General features: G+C 36.2%; 1 long non-coding RNA gene across 1 annotated transcript; it reads right to left on the reverse strand.

Moving 5' to 3' along the window:
* Nucleotides 1-2,840: 2,840 nt before the first annotated feature.
* LOC125265055 lies at nucleotides 2,841-13,908 on the reverse strand. Its single transcript, XR_007184194.1, has 4 exons — nucleotides 13,434-13,908; nucleotides 12,232-12,341; nucleotides 5,198-5,261; nucleotides 2,841-2,967 (listed from the first exon to the last, which is right to left on the reverse strand). It is a non-coding gene; the product is annotated as an uncharacterized LOC125265055 (long non-coding RNA).
* Nucleotides 13,909-14,609: the final 701 nt, after the last annotated feature.

The following is a 14,609-nucleotide window of genomic DNA, read 5'->3' on the forward strand; positions in this document are numbered from 1 at the left end:
GTGAATTAAAGTTTAACGTGAGGCCAAATAAATGTATGATACATCAGGGAAAACTCTAAAATGCAGTTAAAGTAACATTTCTATTATATTATATAACCGACTGAATTCCTTTTAATTACTTTTAATTGGAAAGCGTGTTATGTTTTGTGCCTGTGTTTTGTTCATTTGACTGTGAGTCCTGTCCATAAAAACAGAAGCATCTTCATGACAACATGCCCGTAATGATGCCACAAGTTCTGTAAGCAGGGTTTGTTTTCGTGTGAATGGTGCGTAAACTTTTATACCTCAGTTTGAGTGCTCAGACCAAGCTTTTAATTAATATCCCAAAGCGTCACCCATTAACTACCATTCATCTTTATATCTTGACAGCATAATAAGAGTACATGGCCTTTGTGTGTAACATCAATGTGCTTCTGGTTTGGTGGAACATACAGTATGCTCTGTTTTTATTAATTATGTCACTCCAGAAGATATTAAACATTTTGATTTGAGCACTGAGGCATGCTCTGGAGTTATTTGTTTTCATACACACTCAAATGGATAATTATGGTTCAACCGAAGTATTTTTGTTATGCGCATCATGTAAACCAAGAGATTATTACAAACCAAACCACAGATCTGTGATGTGATGGTTTATTCACTGCAACATGTAGCAGTAGGAAAACATGTTTGATATTAAATGAACAGTAATGGTTTAGTGGCAGCCTTCAAACTTCATATACATTTCAAAGCTAAACCTTTAACATATTTGGGTAGCTGGAATTGTTGTCGAAGAGTTGCAGCAACAGCTCTGGACACGTACGTGCTTCAGGTTGTGAGCGCTTTGGGAATTTTTTTGTATTTCATGTTAGTCTCATAGCAGCAATGAAGAGAAGTAAAACTCTGGACTCCATCAGGGCCAAGTTGGTGAAATGGTGCTATCGGCTTTTAAACTCGTGGGAATACAAACAAACCCACTGCCGTCCATTAAACTTCTTATCAGAGGCTGAAACCAGAGGCTAGTCATGACGGCTTAAACTATAAGATTTCATGCTGGCTCTTTCTTTAGCTCTTTTCTACCATTGATGAAAAGTAATAAAATCATTTGTTTTAGATGTATTATTAGACTAGAAGCATGAGCTGCACTATGTTAAACTTAGTGATTAGCATCACCCAATAGTTTCCAGAAGATTCTCTCTGTCTAACTGATAGTCCCACCCTCAAACTCAAACCACTGGTTGAGCCAATGCTGCTGTGTCGAGCTGGTCAGGATGATCAGCAAAACAAATGACTTCCCAGTTGTCAGAAATCAGAATGTGGCTAGATATGATGGTGTGTCATTTCCTTAGTCTCCTACTTAAAGTCAGCATGAAATTATATTTATAGATGTTATTGTGAATGATTCTGGGTTTTTTTTGTTGTTGTTTTTTTAAACTTTTTAATTAAAATGTCATAAATGGGTCTTCCAGTGAAAACTACAGACTTCTCTCTGGTGAAATATGCAGAATTCCTCCAATCATTTAGTCTGCTTAAACTCCACCTCTACAAGCTTACATTCATCTGCATCCACTTTTGAGTGCAACATCTATCATATTTTCCTTTTTTGATAATCCATTACACTAGGAGATCAAATCAAATTATTATCAAATCAATATTATTATACAGGGACAATGATGGGAGCAGTAAGGGAACTGGAAAATGGATAGGGGGCTGCTGGCCCCAAAAATGTTGAGAACCACTGTCCTACATTAACATGTACATTCACAGTAATGATTTGTAATAAATGATTTCGAATTTTTTTATTTGCATGTTTTGGAGATGCCGTCAGAGTCTGTGGATGGAAAGTTTTTTGGTTGTTCAGTGGACTCGTGAATCAGCATAACCCTGCCTGCTACATTGGGAAGTGGTCTGCACTTCCTCTTTCAGTCAGAGAAAGACAGGAGAAAAAGAAAGAGACAGACAGCATGGCTAGTCTCATGATTCGGGGGTGGAGGAGTTGTTTGTAGGGGGACTACTCCATTCTTGCACAGACACACGCATATACACAAGACTTATTCCACGCACGCTGCTGGACATTGTGTGTATGCGTTAATTTGTTGTTACAGGAAGTAGATCCTCTTACAGAGCATGTGCTCCTGCATCATCTCAGCGTTATGTGTACCATTTGGTGCTGATCTTATTACAGTCACAGTTATATAAATCTTCAGAGAACAGCTCCATACAATCACTCCTTCAGTCTCAGTGTGGCATTTCTGCTGATTCTGTCTGGTGTGCATGGGGCAGCTGCTCATCAGGGTGAAAGGTGACATGAGAAGCATTAAGAATGCTGTGCAAAGGTTAGCTTACTCGTATTTAAAACTAGCCTTTTTTAACGGCTTTGAATGTCTTTCATTTCTCTTATTAGAGAAAGAAATCCTGATTGCTTCAGCTGGTATATGATTGAAACACTGAAACAGTTAATGAGTTTTAGTATTTAAATGGGCATTTAGATGGAATATCTTCATAAGCCTGGTTTAAATTTTTAAATAAATCTGGTTTCAAGGTTTTGCATTAAAAATGCTCTACGAAAAGACTGAGATGCAAATAAAATTTACAAAATACACCCAAATACAAAATGATGAGTTGCTGGTGGTAGTAATAATCGCACGGCCCAGGAAATACAATAACAAAGTCTTTACTTGGAAAATATACACAGTGATAGCAAGGTAACCAAATGAACAACAGGTGAACATAATTCAATCAGAAAGCATAGAACTAGCAAATAGAAGGAAAAGCAGCACAGGGAACAGAATGAAAAAGAAACCAAAACAGAATGAGACAGTTACACATGTTGGATGAAAATTCTGTTTTATTTACTAATTGTTTTTGTGATATTTCAAATTTTGGTATACATTAATTCCTATATAGAAAACTTAAAGTCAGAGCATATTGTGCAGCAGTGGGTGACCTGAATTTTAACAGCCATCCTGTTCTGTCTCCACTCTACCACTTGGAAAATAAAGGCAAAAATAGAAATTATTTAATTATAATAAATAAATTAAATTAAAAATGTACATAATTAGTCCCTGTTTACAATAGTGCGTTTTCGTTTTAAAATGCATACGTTTTGCTAAGGTTACGCCTGTCGTTTACACTACGCCGGCATTTTCGAACTTTGAAAATGGAGACTTTCGAAAACGCTGCAGACGTTTAGGTTTGAAAACGCCGGGGTTGCATTTCAGTATATACGGACCAAAATGGTGACTTTTGAAAACGATGGCATGGCTACCCTCGTTCGCTCTGCGTATCCTTGATGAGCATGTAAACATTAACATGGAGACTGAACTGCAATCTTTGCTGGCTTTGTTTTCATTGTATAGTTAAAGGGTTAGTTCACCAACAAAATAAAATTCTGTCATTAATTACTCACCATCATGTCGTTCCACACCCGTAAGACCTTTGTTGATCTTCAGAACACAATAAGATATTTTTCATAAAATCCGATGGCTCAGTGAGACCTCTATTGCCAGCAAGATAATTAACACTTTCAGATGCCCAGAAAGATACTAAAAACATAGTTAAAACAGTTCATGTGACTACAGTGGTTCAACCTTAATATTATAAAGTGACAATAATACATTTTGTGCTCCAAAAAAACAAAATAACAACTTTTCAACAATATCTAGTGATGACCAATTTCAAAACACTGCTTCATGAAGCTTTGAAGCTTTACGAATCTTTTGTTTTGAATCAGTGGTTCGGAGCGCCAAAGCCACGTGATTTCAGTAAACTAGGCTTTATTACATCATAAGTGTTTTAAAATTTCAATAGTTCACATGACTTTGGCAGTTTGATACGCGATCCAAACCACTGATTCGAAATAAAAGATTCATAAAGCTTCAAAGCTTCATGAAGCAGTGTTTTGAAATTGGCCTTCACTAGATATTGTTGAAAAGTCGTTATTTTGTTTTTTTGGCACACAAAAAGTATTCTCGTTGATTTATAATATTAAGGTTGAACCAGTGTAGTCACATGTAGTCACAACCTTAAATAGGTTTTTAGTACTTTTCTGAGCATCTGAATGTGTTAATTATATTGCTGGCAATAGAGGCCTCACTGGGCCATCAGATTTTATGAAAAATATCTTAATTTGTGTTCTGAAGATAAACGAAGATCTTATGGGTGTAGAATGACATGAGGGTAAGTAATAAATTACATAATTTTCATTTTTTGGTGAATTAACCCTTTAAATTCTGCATTTTTTTTAATACTGTAGCTATGCGCAAGAGGCAAATGTTTACACTTGTACGCACATGCCCGGTGTGCATGAACGGTCAGTGACATGCGTTTTCGGTCGTGTAGTATAGATGGAGATCGTTTTCATTTTAAAACGCCATTTTAAAACAAAAATGCACTAGTGTAAATGGGGCCTTAATGTAAAATTTTTATTTATTTTTTAAAATTAAAAATTTAATTATACAAACATTTAAAACTTGGATATAAACATAGCTATAGATGCTGCTATTGAATTTGGATTAACACTAGGCTATGACTTTGTATCAGGTGTAAATGTAGTTTATTCATTCACCCCAAATCCACTGTATCCCATTCCTCAAATAACCACAACAAACTTAATCTCTGTTACTATGACAGCAATGAAGGGAGGATTCCATATCCCTAACCCCCTTTCCCGTCCCACATCAGAGAAATGATAAGATCCATTAGGAACTTATGATGGGATCCTCCTACAATAGCGAGCTCAGTGTGGGACGTGTGGAATGGCCTTATGAACCAGAGCATGTGAGAACCAGGCTCTGCTTTTGGCAGAGGACATTAACACATAGAGCTGATTCAGCAAACATGCCATACACTCGAGCTCTTTACATATAGCTGCACTCATTCATTGATAATTCTGGACAGGATCTTTACTGATCTACAGGAAGTCATGCTCTATATGATTTGTTTGAGTATGTTTTATGGTCAGTTCTGTGAACCAATTTAAAAAAAAGACAATGTTTGGATCTGTGACATTTAAGACATTCTGTACTTTTTCATGTTTTAAAATTTGAGATGATGATGGAATTGGCTTGTTTATCCCCCCAAAACAAAACCAGGGCCTGAATGGTTTTGTATCTGCTCAGTGTTAAGTTTTTTTTTGTCAACTTGAAAAAGAAGAACATAATGAATGAGAAAAATACTTAATAAAGTCTCTGATCATCATGCTGGTTTATCTCCTCACCACATATCCAAAATAGCCGTCAGGGCCAGCACGGGTCATCTGGCTTTGTTTGCTCATGATAATCCTTTGAAGTCCATTGAAGGATCAATCCAGAGAACATTAGTAATTATTGTGATGAATTCCCCACATACAAATTTTAAAGAACAAAAAGACAAATGGAAAAAATCTGTAAGCGATTCAGCAAAAATTAATGGTAACAAATTTTCATTCTTCAAAATAAGTATTTTTGACAAATTAATATGTTCAATAGCATTGTGTTCACACAAGAATTTTCTATTAATGTTATGCCAGTCACTTGATTTTGCCCTTTAGATTTTTGCTTTAATTCAGCAAAGGTCAGTGTACTCTTGTGTCTCTTCGCTGCAGTGAGGGGAAATAAATCAGTGTCATCTGCAGAGTGATTTTGGAAAGCAGCATTTGGAATATTCCTCTAACAACCCAAACTAGCTCTCAGAAAACAAAGGGGCCTGTTAAAATGTCTCCCTCTGAATTACTGCCTGATTTAGTTGTTGTAGAGAATGAAGCATTGAGGAATCAGGAATCCTAATAAAAATCATTGAGACCATAATGTGTGTATATGCAGACTTTTATAAGTGATAATATTTACAGAATGATGCTTTGAATTTCTTAAGCTGTTAGAAACTGCATGGACGGGGTCAGAGAGAGCTTTAATGAATATATGACGAAATGTGATTCAGATCAGATCTGGCTCAGATAACAGCTCAGATACATATGGTCCAAAGTACTGTTCCGTGGAGGCACAATTGAGGAAGAATGTGCTTCATGTGGAAACATTTAAATGAATTGATTTCATTCAAATCAATATATATCCTATTGACATCGCTGAATCAACGTAGATTCATTAAAGGGTTAGTTCACCCAAAAATGTAATTTCTGTCATTAATTACTCACCCTCAAGACCCGCAAGACTTTTGTTCATCTTCGGAACACAAATGAAGATTTTTCTGATGAAATCCAAGAGCTTTCGGACCCCCTATGGACTACCACTTTGACGCTTCAAAAAGTTCATAAATAAAATGTAAAACTAATCCATATGAATTGAGCGATTTTGTCCAAATTTTCTGAGGAGACTCGATCGCTTTATATGATGAACAGATTTAATTTAGGCTTTTATTCACATATAAACATTGATCAGCGAACATAAACAGAAGCTCAACCGAACCTGCTTGACACATGAGAATAAACTTCTTGCGAACGCTCAAACGTGCTGCTTAACACGAGAATGAACCTCATTGGTTTTTGCATGCGTCAAGCAAACATGCTTGAGCTTCCGTTTACCATGTGCGAGGTGATGAATGTTTACATGTGAATAAAAACCTAAATTCAATCTATTCATCATATAAAGCGATCGTGTTTTGGACTAAACCACTCAATTCATAAGGATTAGTTTTACGATCTCTTTATGAACTTTTTGGAGCATCAAAGTGTCAGTTGCGTAGCTGTCTATGGAGAGTACAGAAATCACTCAGATTTCATCAAAAAGATCTTCATTTGTGTTCAAGATTAACAAAAGTCTTATGGGTTTGGAATGACATGAGGGTGAGTTATTAATGACAGAATTTTCATTTTTGGGTGAACTATCCCTTTAAGTCACAAATTTAATGGTCAGAACAGGTAGAATTACTGTCTTAAGGTAAAAAATTGTACATTTATATTATAAGGACAACCAGATATAATGATGTGCTCATGTCTAAAGAAGCTTTGTGCACCAACTCTGAGTGTTTAAAGTCCAGCTGAGTTTCTGCCAGAGAATGTCAAGCCCACGCCCTCTGAGCCAAACACTGGAAAACCGCCCAGAGAGCTCACACGATAGGCCAGCTGACTGTGACCATTTCGGCCAATGATTACACTTGTGAGGCTAACACCCCACCCTCTCTTAACCCCCCACTCACTGGGCACCCGGGAAGAGATCAGGAGGTCTCTAGGTTGCAAGGTCTAACACAGTCTTTTGCTGTGGCATTGACGCACAATAATTTACACCCCTACACATTGTGCTGCATTGGATATAGTCAGTAAGTCAGAGATCCATCTTTTGGGAGTTAAATATCAGGCCACGCTTTTTGTCCTGGTGGAATTTATCCATCATCTTTCAGCCTCTCACCCAATTAGTTTCAGCTTTTATTTGTCCTATTGTTTGTACTTTGCTTCTTTACTCCTATTTTTAATATAAAAAGTAAAATAAAATCACCTGCCTTGCTTTTGCATTTGTAGGTTCACATTTAATTCAGGGGGATTTTTTCTTCAAGACATTAAAATGTCTACTCCAGTCAAAAAGGAAAAGTAACACAAAACAGTCAACTAGAATCAAATCTATGCATATATTGAATCAAACTGTGATCGCAAAAATCTTTTTGAATCGAATCGTGAACCAAGATTCCCACCCCTATAGTGAAAACCCATAAATTGACATTCCCAGAATTCCCGGCGTGACACTTCACATTTGATGATTTTTTGTTGAAATAACTATGTTTCCTCTTTCCTCTTTTTTTTTTTTTCTTATCAGTTATGTACATTAGGGTTCTATGTTACATCTAATTTTGTTAAAATAATGTTTATTGCATTACTTTAGTGTTGTGTGTTACCATGCTGGTTTTTAGTATTTGTGTGAATGACATTGTGGACCTTCTAAATACTGGTATATTGTACCTTCACAAAACAGTACAAAACAGATATTAGTACTCCAATAGGTTGGTGTATTTACTATATATCAGTTAATGAAATACGTTTGTTATTTTTTTTAACTGTAAATTTAAGTTAAATCTGTAAAACCTAAAATGTTGCTACTGTATTTTTTATGTTTAATTTCTGTCAAGCACAGCTGCCAGTTTTGTTTGTTTGTTTACCATTTTTTACCATAAATTTAACGGAATTTGTTTTACAGTGTGTATCATCCCAGTAACTGAAGCTGGTACTGCTACTTGAAGCTGGTCGGTACCTTTACATGACACACTGCAAGAATTTCTTAAATGGGTGTGATGAAGGTCAGTAATTACATTAATGTAGTCGTAAAGAGTACAAGGACCAAACAGCGTTATTTCATGTGCTTGTGTGCAAATATAGTATCTTGTATGTGGTGTCAAATGCACAGTGCAGTGATTTACGGGGCATGAGTGAAATTCGGAAAATACAACTGAAAATACGACTGAAATACACTAGAATTTTCCACTCATCCACCATATTTATGATCATGATTGAGGTGAAGTATTGGCATTGAAATCTGTATTGGCCAAAGTTCCAGTTCCGTAAACTCTGAGCTGTAAATTTGTATTAGGTGAAGACGTGTGACCAATAGAAGAACGATACGTCCCAGCGTGAGCGCTCAGCTGAATTAAAAGCACTCAACTTTAAAACAACCGGTTTGCAGGAAAGTGGAGTATATTGTACAATTTTACATTTTGGATTTATTATTATTTGTTATATGTTGAATTTGTTTAAAAAAAGATACCACAGAGCGTGACGTCACATCATGACCGCTGCAGTGTCTGAAGAAATTTTGCATGTTTAAAGTTTGTTCAAGCTTGAACAGCAAGCTTTAGTCATGTGCTGAGTGAACACAATGCATGGAATATGCTGTCATTCTCAGGTGTAGGTTCAACAGGTCAAGTGGTTGTATTGACATTTCCCTTTCTATTCATATGTTATGCATTACTGTATTGCATATTGTTATGCAACACCCCTATCTATCTATCTATCTATCTATCTATACCGATCTTTATAGATATAGTTTTCAAGGTAAAAGTTTACTAGGGAAAGTCAATACTGCAGTACACAAAAAAAGATGCACATTTGTATGACATTCCATGTCATAGCAACTTTTGGAATATACATGTATGTCTGACAGATTTTGATTAAAGTTGCAAAGAGTATGACAATTTCACTGAGAATCAACTCAACAGTTTTGATCAATAAGCCATGCGCATCTAGTTATTGTGCAAATTGTAGACAATACTTACTTTTTTGGACACATGCATTCTTAAATGGAAAAAATAAATTAAAATATGGTGTGAACAAGAAATTGAGGAAAAACTGTAATAGTAAAATGTAACTTTTCATATATATTTATAATATAAATATAATTTAATTAATTATTAAGATTTTTGTTTTGTTTCTGAAGCTGAAAATATGTTAATACTTTTTTAGATGCTCTATAATACTCATCTAAAATACTAATTTTAGATGCTGTCAAGTCCATGTTGTATATTCTAGCTTATTTCCAAAATCCAGTATTATTAGAAAATATGTAAATGTATCTATGAATATTAATGAGTTGTTCTTTGAATATGTTATAGTGTGGGCACAGTAGTAAAGATGTTCAGAACATTCTGTTCAAAGTCTTGGATGTCCAGGTATAGAGAAAAAATATGGCCGAATAGAATCAGTTAAACTGGTTTTAGCTGGCTAAAATGTGTAAACTCCAATAAGAAGAGACGACAGGATTAGCAAACCAGGAATGGAGTTCCGTGTTCACTTGATTCAATGACTTTCTCAAGCTTTTTAGTGACGCATACAACGTAAAATTACTACAGCCACCAAACTTCCTTTTCTCTTTTTTAAAAAGACACACACTGCATTGCATGCTCTTGTATACCTTTATGTCATTACCTATTGTTTATTCACCCTCTAAATGACTTCTGAGTAGGGATGGGTACCGAAACCCGGTATTAAATTGACCCCGGGGCTAAATTTTGAAAGACCGGTGTATCGATAAGCTCTGACGTTAACGGTTCTGCTATCGGTACTGTATAAATTATGAAGAAAATACACGTGCATTTATTATTGCTATATAGACATTATCTTGCAGATTCAATCTATCCAGAGTCGCCAGCTGTTTCTATATGCAATAATATTAGGACATTTGTCTATGATGCATTTTTGCTTTCGCAAGACGAGAGATCGCGCTCACGCAGAGGAGCTACAGCGCGCGCAGCCGCTCACATGAAAGCCTGTTTAATGGTGACGATGGAGGAGAGAACTAAACAACTAAACGTCTGCTTACACTTTAGGCCTGTGCTTTGATATTAAGCTAGTTTTATTTTTGATTTCGATTTTGGCTTCTAAGGATCATAAAGAACATATCAGAGGTAAAACTATTAAAAACTAGCCGCGTTTCGTCTACCACCCCTTTATTCTATTCACAGCTGCGCGCGTTCGTTCCTCCCTAAACTCAAACTTAACATCAGAATCGGCACAATCGGTGCTTGTTGTAAAATGCAGTCTTTACTGTTGCTAAACTGCAGTAAAGGTTTGATCATTATTATCAACGTTTAAAACGTCGAAGAACAATAATCCGCGCAAGAGACGCTGTTCCTCAGGCTGAATTGCGGCGCGCACTTCAAAACGGATCGCAAATAGACAAACAAATTACACGTTGAGCTTCAGGTGCACGTCCAAACGATCAAATACACACAAAAATGTGTTAAAATGACCGGATTGGAGCGTGTTTAGCTACTTAAATGCCGTTTATATCGTAAGTGTACATGAACAGCTGGGAGAAAATCTGATGTGTGTTAATAGATCTATTTTCTTAAAGTGACAGCAGTCATGACGATTGTGCCATCAGTGTTAATCAAACAACAAAATGCAAAGAGAAAACCACTCACAGCACTTCTTCTGAATATAGTTAGCTTTAATAAGATTTAATATATTAATTTATACTGTGAAAACCATTCAGTGTTATTTTACATTTGGTTACTTTACTTGGATTTCTTTTATAGGCTAGGCCTATTACTTACATGAACACAAGAACAAATGAAAGTACTTTATTTCATTTGTGTCTTTGTTTTATTGTATTTGTCAGTTTGTCTCTTTGTTCATGTTCTTACTGTATCTTATATAAAACACCAAAAATGCCAGACACTATATAATATAAAGCAAAGTTAATTCAGCTCTTTATATATATAATATATATATATATATAACAAAAAGTACCGATAAGAATACCGTTAAAGTACCCGATCGATAAGCAGTATCGGTAAGAGTAGTAATACCGTTAAAACCTTAACGATACCCATCCCTACTTCTGAGTGGTTCAAAAAGTTAACAGATTTCAAAAGGTTAAGACATACTACACTTACGAATACAAATTCACTGTGAATGTACATAATACCATTCCTTGGGGGCTTATTATGCTTTCCACTTGTAAAATGACTTTACATGTATAGCTGCCTGTAATGTAAAGGTCTTGCCCTCAGTGCAAATGCCAACACCTTCGGCACATTTAGGACTTTAGGCTTTTTTAAATCGCCTTTCCATGAAAAACGAGGCTAATGCTAATCTGGCTAAAGGTGTTGCTATCATGTGGCCAGAGTCAGAAATCCCCTCAATCATGCACTGAATGGAAAATGTGCACTATTAGACAATGAAAGGACGCCATCACTAACAAACCAGTTCTTTGGTGGTACCACAGTAATGCTACCATGGTATTTTGATATATTATGGTATTTACATAACTTAAAATTAAGTGTTGTGCATCATTAATCACTTTGTATTAATAAAAGTGACATTTTGAAATGTATTTTGAATGTATAATGGCCATGTTAAGGTTCATGGTGCAGCATTAGGCCTCTGATCTACAAGCACAGACACTTTACTCCCAAGCACTTAATTTATACGAATTAACTGAGAATCTCTCTGCATCAACTAGAGTTTTTTACGTCAAAGCAAAATACAATTTTACAAATTGAGAGACTGAGAGATTATTGTTACACTATCAAGGAAATACCGTTTCCTTCTAGTAATACTCGATTCTACAATTAGCACGGCAAACTGATTCATTGTTCTCATGCAGAGATTTTATTGGCTCCTTTTAGGCAGCATCCGTTTTCTCTGGAAAGCCAGTCATATGAATCAAGGCAGTCATTTTCCGTAAGCCAAGAGTTAGGCCTAAACCTGTCTGATCAGGTTGTTCTTGCATGAGTGCTACACATTTTTAACATGACATCACAGTTCCCTCCTACACTGAGGTTCTGATTCAGAGCGAAGAGAGGTGAAGAAAAGTATTTGGACCCACTCACTACGTCCAGATCTGTACTGTAGTTATTCTTCTCTCATTGTTTCTGCAGCTGGATTGTGTGAGTTTTGTTGCTTTGCTTAAGAGGTCAGATTGAAGCCTTCAGGGCAACAGCTGATGGATAAAGATCACACGAAAAATCATAACAATTATTACACATATAACAATTCTTCTTCTCTTTATTCCATGGAAATTAATACACAAATTCTCTGTTATGCATTTAGTAAATGAGTTTGTGCGTAGTAAGAAAATGGTTATAGTGTTCCTGTTGTTCATCGGTGTCACCCCGCAGAAGAGGATTGCCGGGGGAAGATTATGTCTATATACTGTAATTAAATTTCATTATGTGGTTTTCCTGACATCAGTGACAAACATCTCCCACTTATTTTGACCTAAAGAGCCGCCTTTCCCTATTTTACGTAACACCAGTCTTCCTTCTGCCTCTCTCATTCTCTCGCTTGCTTTGGATGGAAACTCTATTGTAGCATTTGAAGGCAACATGGGACCGATTCTGTGTTCTGACTCTGTTATAGAGCTTGTGTGGGTGAAGATGTGGCTAGTCTAGAGGTCACTGTCTCATAAGGCAGTACGCTGATGAGCTTGTCATGAGGTACAAACACACAGCCATGTTTGTAATCCACAAAACTCAGAAACATTAGGGATAAATGAATATTTCAATTAAAACATGAATAAATAATAATAATGGGATAAAAATAAAATCCCTTTTGGTTTTTAATTGAACTACATTTAGTAGTGGACTCTTGGTCCAGGACTAGTTAACGAGAAATCACATGAAGTCAAGAGCTTTTTTCAGGGTTCCTCTCTTAATTTTGCTCTGTGAGATTGTGAACATCCGTTAGAAAAAGCAGAAATAATCTTCTGCTGTCTTGTGCGTGCTGTTCTCACATGGTGAGGACCTGTAGACACCATCTAACACACAACAAACAAACAAACCTCTGCAATAGATTATAATGTCTTTTGGCATTTATGTTCTGAAATTAAAAGAGATTTAATAAGTCTTAGAACATCCTGCAACAGTGTAAATCTACATTAAAGAGTGAGTTTAACTTCATGTTGAAACGGCTAATGTTTTAAGGCTAGGTGAACGTATGTTAAACCATATAACTGAGCGTGCTTGCCGGAGGAATGTGTGGTATATTTGTTTTACTCCTAAGAAAAATGGAGCTCGTAGATCATTCACCTCACCTCGCCTCACAGAACGGTTCATCTCTCCTTTGGCCCTGGCGCTGATGTATATTTCACCAAACAGGTGTATTTCGTCATAATGCTGCACTGTTTATTCACACAAACATGATCTGAAAAAAAGTGTGAAATTTCTGTGGAGAGATTTGGGACGTTTGCTGGCGTACTTACATAGAACAATACTTCCATCTAGTGGTAGGATGGAGTAGTTTGTGTGTGCTTTGAGGGGATATTGAAGATGTTCAGGCCTGCAGTGTGTGTGTGTGTGTGTGTGTGTGTGTGTGTGTGTGTGTGTGTGTGTGTGATAATTGCTTTTAGATTCGTACTATGCAAAAACTCTACAATAAAAATGAGTTTTAGAACATATAAAGCAGAATGTGTATGTACGGTATAGGCCTACATGAGTTCATGAGTTCCTCAGTCGTTATCAGTGGGAGCCGTTATCAGTGAAATGATACAAGGACAGCAGACGCTGTGCTAGAGGAAACCTGCTGGATCAGGAATCAACCTTTACACACTCTAATTATTAAGTTCATTCAATGTATTGCGGACAGAGAGAGAGAGAGAGAGAGAGAGAGAAATGTGTGTGTGTGTTGAGATTTGTGCTTTTTTCATAAAGTGTTTCAGACTCATAATGTTGAAATCCTCTCTGATCTGCTAGCTGTATGTGATTTTGAAATATGCTGATTTGGGATGAATCAAGGGTCCTCTCAGGGCAGTTGTTGGGGAGGGTTGCCACGTGCTGACATGCAGTAGGGGATTTGGAAAGGAAGACCCAGGGTCTCTAGGTCTCATTCGACACACTGCACAGGGTTAAGAGAGGTCAAACCTGTGCTACAGCCAAAACTTACTCTAGAAAGAAAGAAAGAAAGAAAATAGGATTGTTAAAACTGAGAACTTATAAAGTGCTTTTAAAATGTGGTAGATGGAATTACTGTTTTCTTTATCTAAGCTAAACTACTGATTCTTGATTGCTTATTTTTGTACTCTACTGTTCAAATGTTTGGTATGATAAGTTTTTTTTATTTTTAAAGAAATTAATAACTTTATTCAGCAAGGATGCATTAAATTGTAAAGCCATTTTTTTTAATGCTGTCCTTTTGAACTTTCTATTAATTAAACAATCCTGAGAAAAAATGTATTACAGTTTCCACAAAATATTACACTTTTTTTCAACAT

Source organism: Megalobrama amblycephala, linkage group LG3, assembly GCF_018812025.1.
Source record: "Megalobrama amblycephala isolate DHTTF-2021 linkage group LG3, ASM1881202v1, whole genome shotgun sequence".
NCBI classification, from domain to species: domain Eukaryota; kingdom Metazoa; phylum Chordata; class Actinopteri; order Cypriniformes; family Xenocyprididae; genus Megalobrama; species Megalobrama amblycephala.